Source organism: Stenella coeruleoalba, assembly GCF_951394435.1.
Source record: "Stenella coeruleoalba genome assembly, chromosome: 2".
NCBI classification, from domain to species: domain Eukaryota; kingdom Metazoa; phylum Chordata; class Mammalia; order Artiodactyla; family Delphinidae; genus Stenella; species Stenella coeruleoalba.
In genome coordinates this window covers 40,129,509-40,144,862 of record NC_137147.1, presented here as the reverse complement: position 1 = coordinate 40,144,862, position 15,354 = coordinate 40,129,509, and the positions used below count along the sequence as shown (strand labels likewise).

The following is a 15,354-nucleotide window of genomic DNA, read 5'->3' as shown; positions in this document are numbered from 1 at the left end:
TTATTTCTTTTATGGCCTTTGTGGGTTTCTTCTGCTGTTTCTTAGATCCTGTGTCATCCTTTGTCATGGGATTCCTCTTTGGAGTTGCTAAAGTGTATTTTGGTACTTTTCAACTTTTTTCAGAAGAGATACATAAGAACCGTTCTAAGTCTTTGCATGTATGAAATGTCTTCATTTCACTTTCACACTTGGTTGATAGTGTGCCTGCGTATAGAATTTTATGCTCAAAATATTTTTTCCTGGGCTTCCCTGGTGGCGCAGTGGTTGAGAGTCCGCCTGCCGATGCAGGGGACACGGGTTCGTGCCCCGGTCTGGGAAGATCCCACATGCCGCGGAGCAGCTGGGCCCGTGAGCCATGGCCGCTGAGCCTGCGCGTCCGGAGCCTGTGCTCCGCAACGGGAGAGGCCACAGCAGTGAAAGACCCGCGTACCGCAAAAAATAAAGAAAAAAAAAATATATATATATTTTCCTAGTTGTTTGAAATCATTACTTCATTGCTTTCTTGCTTGCTTTTCTATTTTTTTTTCTTGGATAATATCTTTATTACATTGTCTGATTTTTCACTTGGAATAAGCTATCTTGATGTTCCAATACTGCTTTAACCACCTCTTGGTGTCTCAGCTAAGAATACCTGTCTTGGTTTCACCTGGAAATCCACTACAGATATTTACAGCTGCTAGATTGCACTGGGTACGACTGACACTCTTGGTTGCTCAATGAGGCTGTTCCTTCAACATTTTACTTGGACTTCTACCTCTGGTATGTGCTGGTCTATCATCCGTCTCAGGTGTAAGTGGTCCCTGGTCTGCTCTACTCCACCAGTGGCCACTTCTGTGGCTGGAATGTCAAGCATCTCCCACAGCTGGTCTGCTCTGCTCTACCCCATTGCTTTCTTGCATCCCATGTGTCAATGGAATCCCTGAAATTGTTACTTGTTTGTAGTAACCTGTTTCCCCTAACCCGCCCCCCCACCCCAAAGCTTTTGGTGTGTTCTCTTTATACCTGTTCTGAAATTTTAGAATGAATCTTTTTTTCTTTTACAAACTCATCCTGTTCTATACTTAATAAGCCCTTTCAGTCTGAATTTTTATATCTTATATCAACTCTGGGGTATGTTCTTCTATTATTTAAATTTTTTTTTCTCTGTCTGTATTCCTGGAACTCCTGTTGGACAGGTATTGATTGGTTCTTTTAGTTGCTCTACTCCTCTTGACATTTTTCCCTTCATGTTTTCTGTCTCTGGTCTTTTTCCTCTATATTCCAGGAGATTTTCTTAAGTTTTTTCTTGCATTCCTTAGAGTTATTTTTTTATTTTGGTGATTGTATTTTTTTTTTTTTTGCGGTACGGGGGCCTCTCACTGTTGTGGCCTCTCCCGTTGTGGAGCACAGGCTCCGGACGCGCAGGCTCAGTGGCCATGGCTCACGGGCCCAGCCGCTCCGCGGCACGTGGGATCTTCCCGGACCAGGGCACGAACCCGTGTCCCCTGCATCGGCAGGCGGACTCTCAACCACTGCGCCACCAGGGAAGCCCTGGTGATTGTATTTTTAATCTCCATGAATTCTTCATTGTTTTCCACCTGCTCTTTTTTCATAGTAGTCTCTTTTGGTTTAAATGAATACATTATCTTCTCTTTTTGGACATTAATGAGAATTCCTTGTAGCTTCTTATGTTTTATGAATTATTTATATTTCCACTGTCTAGGTCAGTTATTTTGATATTTATTTTGGTTGTTCTCCAAATAAACTTGAGGTACAGAATTTCCTACCAACACATGGTCTTTTACTCATTTACTTGTGAATCAAGGATAAGTCCAATTGATATAGGTGGCTTTGGTGAGGTTTCCTTTGTTCAGCTCCAAACTTAGAGCTAGATTTTGTGTTTGTCAATAGGAATGTGGATGATAGGATTTACTTCAGGGTGCTGGGGGCAGGTAGTCAGTCTGGGCTTCTCTCTAAATGCCAATGCAAATTTGGTCCTCTCTTGTATGCCAACCTCTACTCTGAATTACTATTGCATGAATACACCACATACACTGACTAAATTTCTTCAGAGATGATGTTTCCAACTTGGCCTGGGAGCAAAATCCATTGCTGCATAGAAGGATGGGGCAGGGCACCAAAGACCAAGGACAGCAGGAGTCCGGGCTCTGGTTCCATCAGTCCTGATGTATGTGCCCATCTTTGGAGTTGGGGATGAGAACATCTGTATTTGTAACACCGTGGATTGAGTAGGGAAGTTGTATTCCTCAGAGGAGATTCAAATGCTTTTATCTGAAGATTAAGACAAGAGCAATAGCTGTCCACTATAATAGGCAAGTGTGATTAACCCCACTTTATGAGTGCATTTGGTGAAATACTGTGAATGAATCATAGAGGTTAGGAGTGAGGGGCAGCATGATATAGTAAATCAATGTAATATAAACAACACCATTGCTGATCCTTGTGCTGATCTTTGTGGGAAAAGCTAGAGGGAATGCTTAAGTAGTTCCATCAACTTAACCTTGGCCCAGTTCACATCAGTTGGGAGTGGAGAGGAAGAGGCTCTGCAAATCATTAACATCATAGCAAAGATGCTATAGGCTCCAGTAGAGACCAACTTCCTGTTTCTGATTCACTAAATATCTTTCCCTTAAAATGAGCATAGAGTAATCATGGGAGAAAAATGCGGCCGTGGAAAAGACTTGTGGAATATTACAAAATGTTTGGGACCGTATTCACTCCATTCGTACTCCTCCTTTCATTTGTAGAGTTTCTATGCATTTCAAAGACTTTTTTCGGTGCTGACAGGGAAGAAAGTTCTGCCAAATTGGAACCTTTTAAACAGATCAAGATTTTCAGCTTATCTCAAACAGAGTTAGATTTGATGCAGATAAATCTCAACTACATCACAGTGTTGATGGGACCATTCATTTCCTTTCTTTTTAGCAGAGTAACTGCCATTCTCAAACACAGATCAAGCATTTAGCCCTAACAAATGTAGTAATCAAGATAGAGGTTGACCAGCTTACCCAGTTTCCCATCTGCGCTTTGGCTGAGATGTTTAATTTTCGTTTCCTCCTTTCCATTGACATGGAAGGAGGTCTGATAGCCCTTTACAGGGGATGTTGTTACTTCTTCATTCTCAAATAAGAGCTGGAATTCCATTTGAAAAGAGAAATTACATTGGGTTTAATCAATACCCTCAAAGAATTAAGAGGAAAAAATTATCTGTTATTTGACTTTAATACGTACTTGATGCCCATGATTTGTGTTCTTATGTTAATTATAGGGTCACTAGCAATTAGATTAGCTATTGTTAACATCTAGAATTGATTTAAATGCAAAAAGAATCAATACTTGAGCTAAATGTTTAAATATCCTGACACTAACAAGAGACTCAGTCTTTCCAATTGAATTATTTTTTGCTTTCTGCATTTTACATCAATCATGTCTAAGAGAGGTGAAAAATACTTACTGTTGTAAAGGACAATGTAAATAACTTGCTATGGCCTTAGGAATGAAGGCAATGGCACTGGTGGGAGCATTAAGTGATAAGGGTAGTTTGTGAAACTAAAGTATCTTAGCATTAAATTTGGCAAAAGATTATGCTAATTACAAATGGCCGATGAGTTTTTTTATAGTAATAGTTTTTTTTAAATTGGAGTATAGTTGATTTACAATATTGTGTTAGTTTCAGGTGTACAGCAAAGTGATTCAGTTATATATATTTTTTCAGATTATTTTCCATTATAGGTTACTACAAAATATTGAACATAATTCCGTATGCTATATGGTAAATCCTTGTTGCTTATCTATTTTATGTATAGTAGTTTGTCTCTGTTAATTCCATACTCCTAATTTATCCCTCCCTCACTTCCTATCCCCTTGGTAGCCATAAGTTTGTTTTCTATGCCTGTGAGTCTGTTTCTGTTTCGTAAATTCACTTGTATTACTTTTTAGATTCCACATATAAGTGATATCATGTGATATTTGTCTTTCTCTCTCTGACTTACTTCACTTAGTATGATATTCTCTAGATCCATCCATGTTGCCACAAGTGGCAATATTTCATTCTTTTATGGCTGAGTAATATTCCACTGTATATATATACACCACATCTTCTTAAACCAGTTGTCTGTTGATTGGCACTTGGGTTGTTTCTGTGTCTTGGTTATTGTAAACAGTGCTGCTATGAACATTGGGGTGAATGTGTCTTTTTCAATTAGTTTTCTCTGGATGTATGCTCAGGAGTGGGATTGGTGGATCATATGGTGGTTCTATTTTTAGTTTTTTTTTTTTGCAGTACGCGGGCCTCTCACTGTTGTGGCCTCTCCCGTTGCGGAGCACAGGCTCTGGACACACAGGCTCAGCAGCTATGGCTCACGGGCCCAGCCGCCCTGCTGCATGTGGGATCTTCCCGGACCGGGGCCCGAACCCGTGTCCCCTGCATCGGCAGGCAGACTCTTAACCACTGCACCACCAGGGAAGCCCCTATTTTTAGTTTTTAAGAAACCTGCATACTGTTTTCCACAGTGGCTGCACCAATTTACATTTCCACTAACAGTATAGGAGGGTTCCCTTTTCTCTATACCCTCTGCAGAATTTATTTGTAGACTTTTTGATGATAGTAAAATGGCTGATGTTTTCAAGCACTTGCAGGATGCTTGACACTGTTATTTTTCTCATTTAATTTTCACAAAAATCTTATGACACAGGTACTAAGTGACTCAAGGAGGATCTGCCTCCACTAAGTCACAGGTTAGGTTGAATTCCAGATCTGCTGACTACAGATCCAGGACCCATAACCTGTATGCTATGTTTTAGCAATTGCGATTCTAGATATTCTAAACAAATGGAGTGTTGATGGAGTTTTAAAGGGTGAAAAGTTGAAAAGATGTAAATTCAGAAAAATAGTGGAGTTTACAAATTACTTGCTCTTATATCAGTTTAAATCACAGAAACTCTCTTGGTAAATTTGATACTCCTATAACCCTAAATTTGGTTTGTTGAATTGGGTTCTACAATTGTAATAGTCAAATTTACAACATTTTTAACATGTTCAAATCTTTTTTAGAGTCTCCGAATTTAGAGTTGCGAGCTATCAGAGTGTATACAATCATAGGTCATAGAAACATTTAAGGATCTGAGTCTGGGAGACTAAACCTAGCTCAGCGTGTGTGGTTGTGTGTGCATATGTGTGTGTGTGTGTGTGTGTGTGTGTGCACCCATATGTACACCTGACTGCATGTTGGTGGTGAGGTTCTGGTTAGACAGAACTTCAGCCAAATAAATCACATTTAAACAGTCGCTGTTTAAAAACAACAAGACCCCTTGGTGCAGATTCTCCTTGTTCTTTTTTGTTTTTAAGTATCACTTGAGAAGCTGAACATAGTTATGCAAATGTATGTCAAGTAGGCCCCACAGGCCCTAGAGAAAATGTATAACAGGATATTTTGTGGCTTGACAAAGGCTGCTCAGACCAAGGAGCCCTTGGTTTTCAGAGTTGGATGCTAGAGAGGGAAGGTGGGGGTGAAATGAGGAAATTTGCAGAAAGTCCATTGTTTCAACAATTTAAAAACTACATTAGTGGGCTTCCCTGGTGGCGCAGTGGTTAAGAATCTGCCTGCCAATGCAGGGGACACGGGTTCCAGCCCTGGTCTGGGAAGATCCCACATGCTGCGGAGCGACTGGGCCAGTGCGCCACAACTAGTGAGCCTGCATTCTAGAGCCCGCAAGCCACAACTACTGAAGCCCACGTGCCTAGAGCCCGTGCTCCACAACAAGAGAAGCCACCGCAGTGAGAAGCCCACACACTGCAAAGAAGAGTAACCTCTGCTCTCAGCAACTAGAGAAAGCCTGCGTGCGACAACAAAGACCCAACGCAGCCAAAAATAAAGAAAGAATATATTAAAAAAAAAAACTAGATTAGTTATTTGTACCACAAGCTACTAGAGTTACAAGCATCAACATTTTAACACACACTCCAATATTCTCAAATCTGATATTCAACTTCTGATATTCAGGTTTTGAATATATTGCCAATTATATTTTGAGTAAAAATTTCACTTTAGATGAATATATCCTTTACCTCAAAATATCTTAATTGTCTTAACATATATTTCTTTTGAACTCAATTTGCTTTGCTGAAGATTATTTCAACTTTGGAATCACTAATTGCCACTATTTTGTCAAAAATATTTGTCTATTTAGGATCTCAAAAAGTTCTGCCCATCTTTTTCTATCTTTGTTGCCATGGGAAGATCCTTCTGCAGAAGCATGTTTGCAGAAGTGTTTGGGTTATAAGAATCACCCAAATCACTGTAAGGTAGGCAGGACAGGGATAACTCTTCCCATTTTCTGGTTGAGGAAAATGAGATAAATGATATGAGTTGAAGAAGGCCTCATAGTTGGCCAGCAGCTGGGACTTGAATGGGCTATTCTGGACTTTTAATTCTTTTTTTTTTTTTTTTTTTTGCGGTACGCGGGCCTCTCACTGCTGTGGCCTCCCCCGTTGCGGAGCACAGGCTCCGGACGCGCAGGCTCAGCAGCCATGGCTCACGAGCCCAGCCGCTCCGCGGCACGTGGGATCTTCCCGCACCGGGGCCCGAACCCGTGTCCCCTGCATCGGCAGGCGGACTCTCAACCACTGCGCCATCAGTGAAGCCCTGTTCTTGACTTTTAAAGCAAAAGACCCTCTTTACTCACTGTTGTGTGCTGATGATCTTTATGAATAGTTTTCTAGACTGAAAAATGCTCTTCAAGGAGGAAGCAGATCTAGGTTCAAATCCTGAAGCTTTCGCTTCTCATCTCTGGTTGGACAAAGTACCTAAACTCTTTGAACCCTAGTGTCTTAATGTGTAGAATGGGAGAAAATGATATAAATTTTGCAGGGTTGTTAGGATTTAATGAGCTACAAGTTTTAAGTGCCTGGTATTGTAGTATTAGTATAAGAAACACCATGCAGTCTCTTTTGATGTTCTCCAACCTTTACTAATTAAAGTATACTTTACCATTAACTTTTTGAGAATACACCAAGAATTGTATCATAAAGACCTAAAAATCTCAGGAGAAATAAACTAAATGGTCAGCAGCTTTTAGGTCAGCATGGAGTGATGCAGAGAGCTCTGATCAGCAGACTGGTTCTGATTACTACCTACCACTAATAAAAGCAAGAGTTTAGATTTCATCCATTCATTGAGCAAATCTTTATTGAACACCTATTCTATGCCAGTCATTGCTCTAAGTCCTGGGGAAATAGCAATGAAGGCAAAAATACCTGCCCTTAGAGAGCTTACATTCTAGTGACACTTATTGTATACCAGGCATTTGTTCCAGTGTTCAACTGCTGTGTGATTTAATGCCCAAATTAATTATGTAAAAATAGCATTTGGGTAAAACTTGGCTGGCAATTCTTTTGCTCAGTGTGGTATTGACTGAGGTCACTCGTTTTTTGTTCAGCTGACAGCTGGTTTGGTCTAGAGGGTGCCAAACAGGCTCATTCAGATGCCTGGCACCTTGTGAGGATGGCAGGAAATCTGAGCTCAGTGGAACAAACCCCTCTCTCTCTTCATGTAGTTTCATATGGTTTTTCTAGCAGGACAGTCATACTTCTTATAAGGCAGATGGCTTCCCACAGAGAGAGTGTTCCTGGAGACCAAGGCAGAAGTTGAAAGTCTTCTTCTGACTCAGACTTGGAAGCCAAGCAGTATTACTTCAGTTGCGTTTTATTAATGACAACTGAGGGCCTATGGCCAGTGTGGGTTCAAGGGGAGGGGAATTATATCCCATCCTCTCATAGGAGGAATGTCCAAAAAACCGTGGCCGTCTTCAAGCTGCACTTTATGTGTGTTATCTCATTTAGTCCTTACAACAACAACTCTATGAAATAGGTACCCTTAAATTATACTCATTTTACAAACAAGGAAACTAACACAAAGAAGTTAAGTAATGTGCCCAAGATTATGCAGTCAGTCAGTTGCAGAGCCAAGATTAAAAAATGGGAATCTAGATCCAGAGTCCAATATTTTAACCACTGCACTTTACTCCCTCATATGATTTGCACTACCTTGGACAATATATTTAAAATGACTGGGTTTCAGTTCCTCATGCACAAAATGAGAGACTGAGAATAGATGAGATTTTCATCTCACATCTGTTATGATGGCCACTACCAAAAACCAAAAAATAGCAAGTATTGGCAAGGATGTGGAGAAACTGGAACTCTTGTGCACTGTTGGTAGGAATGTGAAATGGTGCAGCCACTCTGAGAAACAGTATAACAGTTCCTCAAAAAATTAAAAATAGAATTACCATATGACCAGCATTCCACTTCTGGGTATATACCCAAAAGAATTAAAAGCAGAGTCTCAGAGAAATATTTGTACACCCATTTTCGTAGCAGCATTATTTATAATAACCAAAAAATGGAAGATAAAACCCAAGTGTTCATTGACGTATGAATGGATAAATAAAATGTGGTATATACATAAATGGAATATTATTTAGCCTTAAAAAATGAAGTTCTGACACATGTTACAATATGGATGAAACTTGAGGCTATTTTTCTAAGTGAAATAAGCTAGTCACAAAAGGACAAATGTTCTATGATTCCATTTATATGAAGTACCTAGAGTAGTCAAATTCATAAGTCAGAAAATAAAAGGGTGGTTGCCAGGAGCTAAAAGCTGGGAGGAATGGGAAGTTTTTGTTTAATCGGTATAGGGTTTCAGTTTTGCAAGATGAAAATAATTCTGGAGATTGGTTGCACAACAATGTGAATGTACTTTACTGTAAAAATGGTTACAACAGTAAATTTCATATTCTGTGTATTTTACCGCAATTAAAAATAAAAAAGAATGGATGAATTTCATCAACTTTCTACAATTCTGTGTAACTTTTATCCTATATCTAGTATAATAGTAGTTGCTTCTGCTAGACTTAGAAATAAATTTGTAACAAGTATATTCCAATTAAGGGTTAGTGCCTAGTCTCATAACTTTACAAAAAGAAATGAATTAAGTCATAAAAAAGCAGAGCACATTATATATATATTTTCCAAAACATTGAAATAATGAGTCATTAAGAAAGGTGTCTAGTGATGTGTACAGAAAGTGACTAAAATACACAATATAATTAGCAAACCAAACAGTGGAAGGCAAAGTCAGACAGGACTCCTTGCCCACCAGAACAGGCCAAAGCAAACAAGTGTATTTTGTATTGTGCTGTGAAGGTCAATAAACTCAGACTTGGCCAGTTCAGGAGTGGGAGAGAGATGCAGAAACCAGGACCTTTGGAACTGAACGTCAACCCAAAATTCAGATTATAGGATAGAACTCAGATGTTAGCTGTGTTTCTGTTGCCTGGAAGGTGACTTGGGGGGAAAAAACAACCAACCAGGTTCAGGGTTTCAGAAAACTATTTCACCAGGCCATTTAAGGGGGAGCAAGTTTGATTTCAAGGTTTAATCAGAAGGTGAATATAACTGTTTTTTCAAGTGACCAGAAGGTAAATAAGGAAGTATTCCAGAGGCACCACTAAACCCCAGGGCAAGAAGGAAATGGTGTTCTTTTCTCACTTAAAATTTTTCTTCCTGACTATCCAAATAAACATGTTCATTGAAAATACAGTACGATGGACAGTTGTTATTTTGATGGCCTAGCAGCTCTTTTCTTTTCTTGGTACATTGCACACTCCTTATCACACTAACCATCTGGCCATAGTGGGTGCTGCTGTCTTTTAAAAAAAAAAAAAAATTCTGCTACAGCATGGGGAATGCAGGCTGCACTGACTTGTCCCAAACTCAAGGAGAACAGATCCTGTTACCTCCTGATTGATACTGTCTTCTTCCATAAACCTGCCTTCCTATGCACTACCCTCCCCTCCCTCCCTATCACCACCCTGGCCACTCTGATTGGATATGTGATCTAAAGTGGGCCAATGAAAATTTTTTGTTGGGATTATTTTAGCTGGATCTGCCACACCCCCCAAAGAATGAGGGGACATTCTTTGCCTCTGTAGTGGAAAAACTAGAAAATGTGAATCCAGGAGCTTCTGGCAACAGAGTCCTGTGGCTGTGGAGAAGGCAGATCTACCATAGAAGACACTGATCCCAATGTGCAGAGAGGAGGGGGAAGGAGATTTGGAAAGAGTCCCTGGTTCCAGTCAGTCCTAGTAACTGGTTCAGTAAGCCAACAAATATCCCTTTAATTAAGGTAGTTTGATTTCAGTTTCTGTCACTAACAGTCAGAAGAGCTCTGACTTGTATCAAACAAAAAGTATAAAGAAACAGAATAATATGCATCTGTAGTGCTACTCCCCAGGGGCAACAACTGATAACATTCTGTCATAGGTACTTGTGATCTTTTTACTATGCTTTATTTTTTAGTATTTCATTTATTTATTTATTTATTTATTTATTTATTTATGGCTGCGTTGGTTCTGCGTTGGTTCTTCGTTGCTGCGCACCAGCTTTCTCTAGCTGCGGCGAGCAGGGGCTACTCTTCCTTGCAGTGCACAGGCTTCCCATTGCGGTGGCTTCTCTTGTTGCGGAGCACGGGCTCTAGGCGCACGGGCTTCAGTAGTTGTGGCACGCGGGCTCAGTAGTTATGGCTCCCAGGGCTCGGTAGTTGTGGCGCATGGGCTTAGTTGCTCCGTGGCATGTGGGATCTTCCTGGACCAGGGCTCGAACCCGTGACGCCTGCATTGGCAGGCGGATTCTTAACAACAGCGCCACCAGGGGAGTCCCGAGCTTTATGTTTGTTTGTTTTTCATTATATCATTTTCCAGTATTATTGAAAATGTTAATTACAAATTATAGTTTTCACTACTGTTCCCGTAATATTGGATGTTTAGGTTATTTCCAAGTTTTTGATGCATGGTGGGCATAAATTTTTGTTTGTATTTCAAATTACTTCATTGGGATAGAAAGAGAATTACAGAGTCAAAGAATATGAATAGTGACTATTTAAGTGTTTTACTTCTTTGTTTTTGGTTGCACTGTGTGGCTAGTGGGATCTCAGTTCCCCAACCAGTGACTGAACCCAGGCCACAGCAGTGAAAGCCAGGAATCCTAACCATTAGACCACCAGGGAACTCCCCAAAGATTTTTACTTCTGTTGAAAAAGTGACATATGATAAAAAGAGTTAAATATAAACCTTAACAAGTTAGCCTTCCATCTCTGACCTTCAATCATGTTTTTTCTTCCTCAGATTCTTTCTGTCTCTCTCTCGCGCTATATATATATATATATATATATATATATATATATATATATATATATAAACGTGAACACTTGGGTTTTGCCCTCCAGTTTTTTTTTGAATTTTATTTTATTTTTTTATACAGCAGGTTCTTATTAGTTTCCTCCATTTTTTGGTTATTATAAATAATGCTGCTATGAAAATGGGTGTACCTTCCACAGCCACTTTTTAAAAAGCCTATCAAATCATGGTGGTAGAAATACTCTTGTGTACTTTGACTTTAACAATTTTAACAATGTATTTTTAAATAGCTGCTTGGCATTTAATTTCTCCCTCCCAATGAAGGACATTTAGGCTTTTTCCAGTCTTTTGCCACTACAAATAAGTCTGTATTAAGTACCCTTATATAAACGAACATCACAACTGTGCAAATATATCAGTAAGACAGACCTCTAGAGGAGAAGGTACTAAGTCAGAGTATGTGCATTTTAATTGTGCTAGGCATTCCCAAAATGTCTCCACAGTGGTTACTACTAATAGGCTCCCACCAGTAATATATGAAAGAGTATGCTTCCTGATACTTTCACCAAGATAACATATTAACAAATTTTTATATCTTTGCCCATGTGATCAACAAAAATTTGTTTCTTTTTGTTCTTGTAATTTGATGAATTGCCCTCTGGAAAGGTTGTACTAATTTATACTTCCATGTGTAATATGTCAAACTATCTGCCTTGTTGCATCTTCACCAGCATTAAGCACCATCATTACTTTAAACCTTCACTAATTTAAAAGGAGATAATAGTATCCCATTCCACTTTTCAAGCTGGCATCTTATTTTATTCATTCATGCAACATATATTTTCCAGACACCTATAGTGTGGCATATTGTTCTGACAACAGTGGTAAGATATTCTCCTTGCCCTCAAGGTGCTTACATTTCTTTGATTACTTGTGAGTCTGAACATTAAAAAATGAGCAGTTTCAAGTTGTATTTTAAACTAGGAATTGTGCATTGCCTCAGATGTTTTAAGGAGATAGGAGATAATGGTAACTTAAAGATGATGTTTATTATTCTGATGGAAGTGGCATCTATAGATCTGTAGTGGGAAAACGGCATTTCCTGACTCATTTATATGACAACTTCCATTCTGTTACCTAGAAGGGAGAGTCCAGAGGTTTCAAGAAAGTAAGCTAAATACAGTGACAGATACCATTAATTGACCCCCAGTGTCTATTGTCCTCTTCTTCCTTTTAGGAATAGAATTATCTGACCTTTTAGTAGGACATAGGGCCACTTAGCTAGAGGTATATTTCCCTGGGAGCTAGGCATTGGACATGTGACTAGGATTGGGCCAATGATAAGTAAGAAGTGACATAAGCAATATCTTGATTGTTTCTTAAGGTGGAATCTCCTCCTCTAGATTTCTTTCTTCCTTCAGGCTGGGAAATGACAGGGATTGGAAACCAATGTTGAGGGTCACGGGATTTTAGATGACCCGGTGAGGCAGAACTACCTTGTCAACCTAGACTACTCATCTCTGGACTCTTACGTGAAAGAAACAAACTTCTATCTTATTGAAGTCACTGTAATATGTGGCCTCTGAAACAGCAGATTGGCTCATTTACTAATTGATATATGTACATAATGTGACATGGTATAATAGGTACTACAGAGACCTAAAATATCTCTTCTAGTTGGCCTCTGTAAAGTCTGAAATTTCCTCATTAGAGAGTCCACCTTCTGAGTTAAGGTCTCACAAAATAGATTCTGTAGAATACTAGCTTCTCAGTTAATAAGAAATATTGAGATATTGCTAGAAAAAAAGGGCTAGTGTAAGTTAAAATTGGGACATGCAGAGTTTTAGCACGTTTCTTTACTGCAAGCTTTCTCAGATAATTTCATATGCTGGTGTGCATCAGGAACATTCAAGAATGTCATAAAATACATATTCAAAAAATACATTTCCAAAGAAAAAGCATTTCTATAACTTAAGTGATCACTTAAGCGGCCAAAATTGAATCCATTTTTGTGGATTTTGTTAGCATTTTAAAGGACTAATGTTCTTTGGAACATATCTTGGGGAAAGCTAGTTAAGACTTTAGACTCCAAGAACCTTTTTTAAGGATTCTCAATGAGAGGCTAAGAAATTTACACATCTCCTGGTCATGAACATTTTCTCTAATAGATTTTGGAAGCTTTTGATTTTGGCAGTAACCCTAAAAAGAGGAGTGAGCTTATATGTAGATTCAGTGATTTGTTGGGGGAGGGGTCTGGAGGAAGGATGATAATAGACTTAGTACTCTGGGACTACTCTAGGCAGCTTAGATCACTGAAGTATGGCCAGTAAATCTGATGATCTCATCTCACTGTACGTTAGTCAGTTATTGCTGCAATAATGTGCATAACAAATAACCATAATATCTTAGTGACTTACATGACAACTATTTTTCTCACCCCCAGATCTTGGGGTCAGCTAGAGTGACTGTGATTTGGGCTGTGAATTGAGTTCAGATCTGATCCACATGTCCTCCATTCTGCAATCAACAGGTACCCAGGGAATGTTGTTCTCACGGCAAAAGTATAAGACGGTGGAAGACTCCCTGGTGGCACAGTGGTTAAGAATCCACCTGCCAATGCAGGGGACATGGATTTGATCCTTGGTCCGGGAAGGTCCCACATGCCGTGGAGCAAATAAACCAGTGAGCCACAACTACTGAGCCTGCCCTCTAGGGCCCGTGTACCGCAACTACTGAGCCCATGTGCTGCAACTATTGAGGCCCACCCTCCTAGAGCCCGTGCTCCGCAACAAGAGATGCCACTGCGATGAGAAGCCTGCGCCCCTCAACGAAGAGTATCCCTGGTTCGCCGCAACTAGAGAAAGCCTGCACGCAGCAATGAAGACCCAACACAGCCAAAAAGAAAAAAAGAAAAAGAAAAGAAAAAAGTATAAGGGGTGGAATCTCTAAGGCAGCAAGTCAATCCATACAGGTACATTTAAATCTTTGGTTGGATATTATATCTGCTCACATTCCATTGGCCAAAGCAGATCACACAGCCAAGCTTAATATCAGTGAAGCAGAGAAATATAATCACCTCAAGAACAAGGTGCAGAGTCAAGTGGAAAAGGTTGTGGTTATATATGTATTGAAATCTTTGGTTATCTGCTTAACTGAGTGATTTCACTTATAAAGATTAATCTTAATGAAATAATTATGGGTATGCCCAAAGATATACCTACACAGATATTCTTGAAGGCATTTCTCAATAATAAAAAATACTAGGAACAAAGAAATAACACTGGAAACAATTGAAATTCAATAGTAGAGAATCAGTTGAATAAATTGTAATCTGTCCAAACAGTGGAATCATATGTAGTAACTTAAAAGTTAACAGTAATAAATAACAATTATTATGTGTTTTGCTAAGCGTATTGCATGCATGCTTTTGTATAATCCTTGCAGAAAGTCTGTAAGGTAGGTACTATAATTATTCCCAGTTTACAGATGAGGACCTTGATGCACAGGAAGATAAAGTAATCTGCCCAGGGCCAATCAATTAGTAAGTGGCAGTATGTGATGGTTAATTTTAGATGTTAACTTGACTGGGCTAAGGGATGCTCAGATAGTTGGTTGAACATTAAGAACAAAAAGGCTGACCTTACCCTGAATAAGAGAAAATTCTTCTTCCCTGATTGCCTTTGAACTGGAATTTTATTTATTTATTTATTTATTTATTTTTAATTACTTGCTTCTGGTCTCAAACTGAAACACTGGCTCTTCCTGGGTCCCAAACCTGCTGGACTTCAGACTAAAACTATACCATCAACTCTTCTGGTTCTCAGGCCTTTGGACTTGGAGTGGAACTAAGCCATTGAGTTCCCTGGCTCTCTAGCTTGCTGAGACACCCTGACAATCTTGGGACTTGTGAGCCTTCATAATCGAGTGAGCCAACTCCTTATAATAAATCACATATATATATGTACATATATATATATATATACTTACTGTAGAAATATTGTGAGTTCAGTTCCAGACTGCTGCAATAAAGCGAATATTGCAATAACATGAGTCACACGAAGTTTTTGGTTTTCCAGTGCGTATAAAAGTTATGTTTACACTATACTGTAGTCTATTAAGTGTGCAATAGCATTATGTCTAAAAAAATGTACATGG

At 39.3% G+C, this 15,354-nt stretch overlaps 1 pseudogene across 1 annotated transcript; it reads right to left on the bottom strand.

Annotated features, from left to right (window-relative positions):
- Positions 1-353: 353 nt before the first annotated feature.
- LOC307182254 (SNRPN upstream reading frame protein-like) lies at positions 354-917 on the bottom strand (annotated as a pseudogene). Its single transcript has one exon. The product of its transcript is annotated as an SNRPN upstream reading frame protein-like (transcript).
- Between the last annotated feature and the right edge of the window lie 14,437 nt (positions 918-15,354).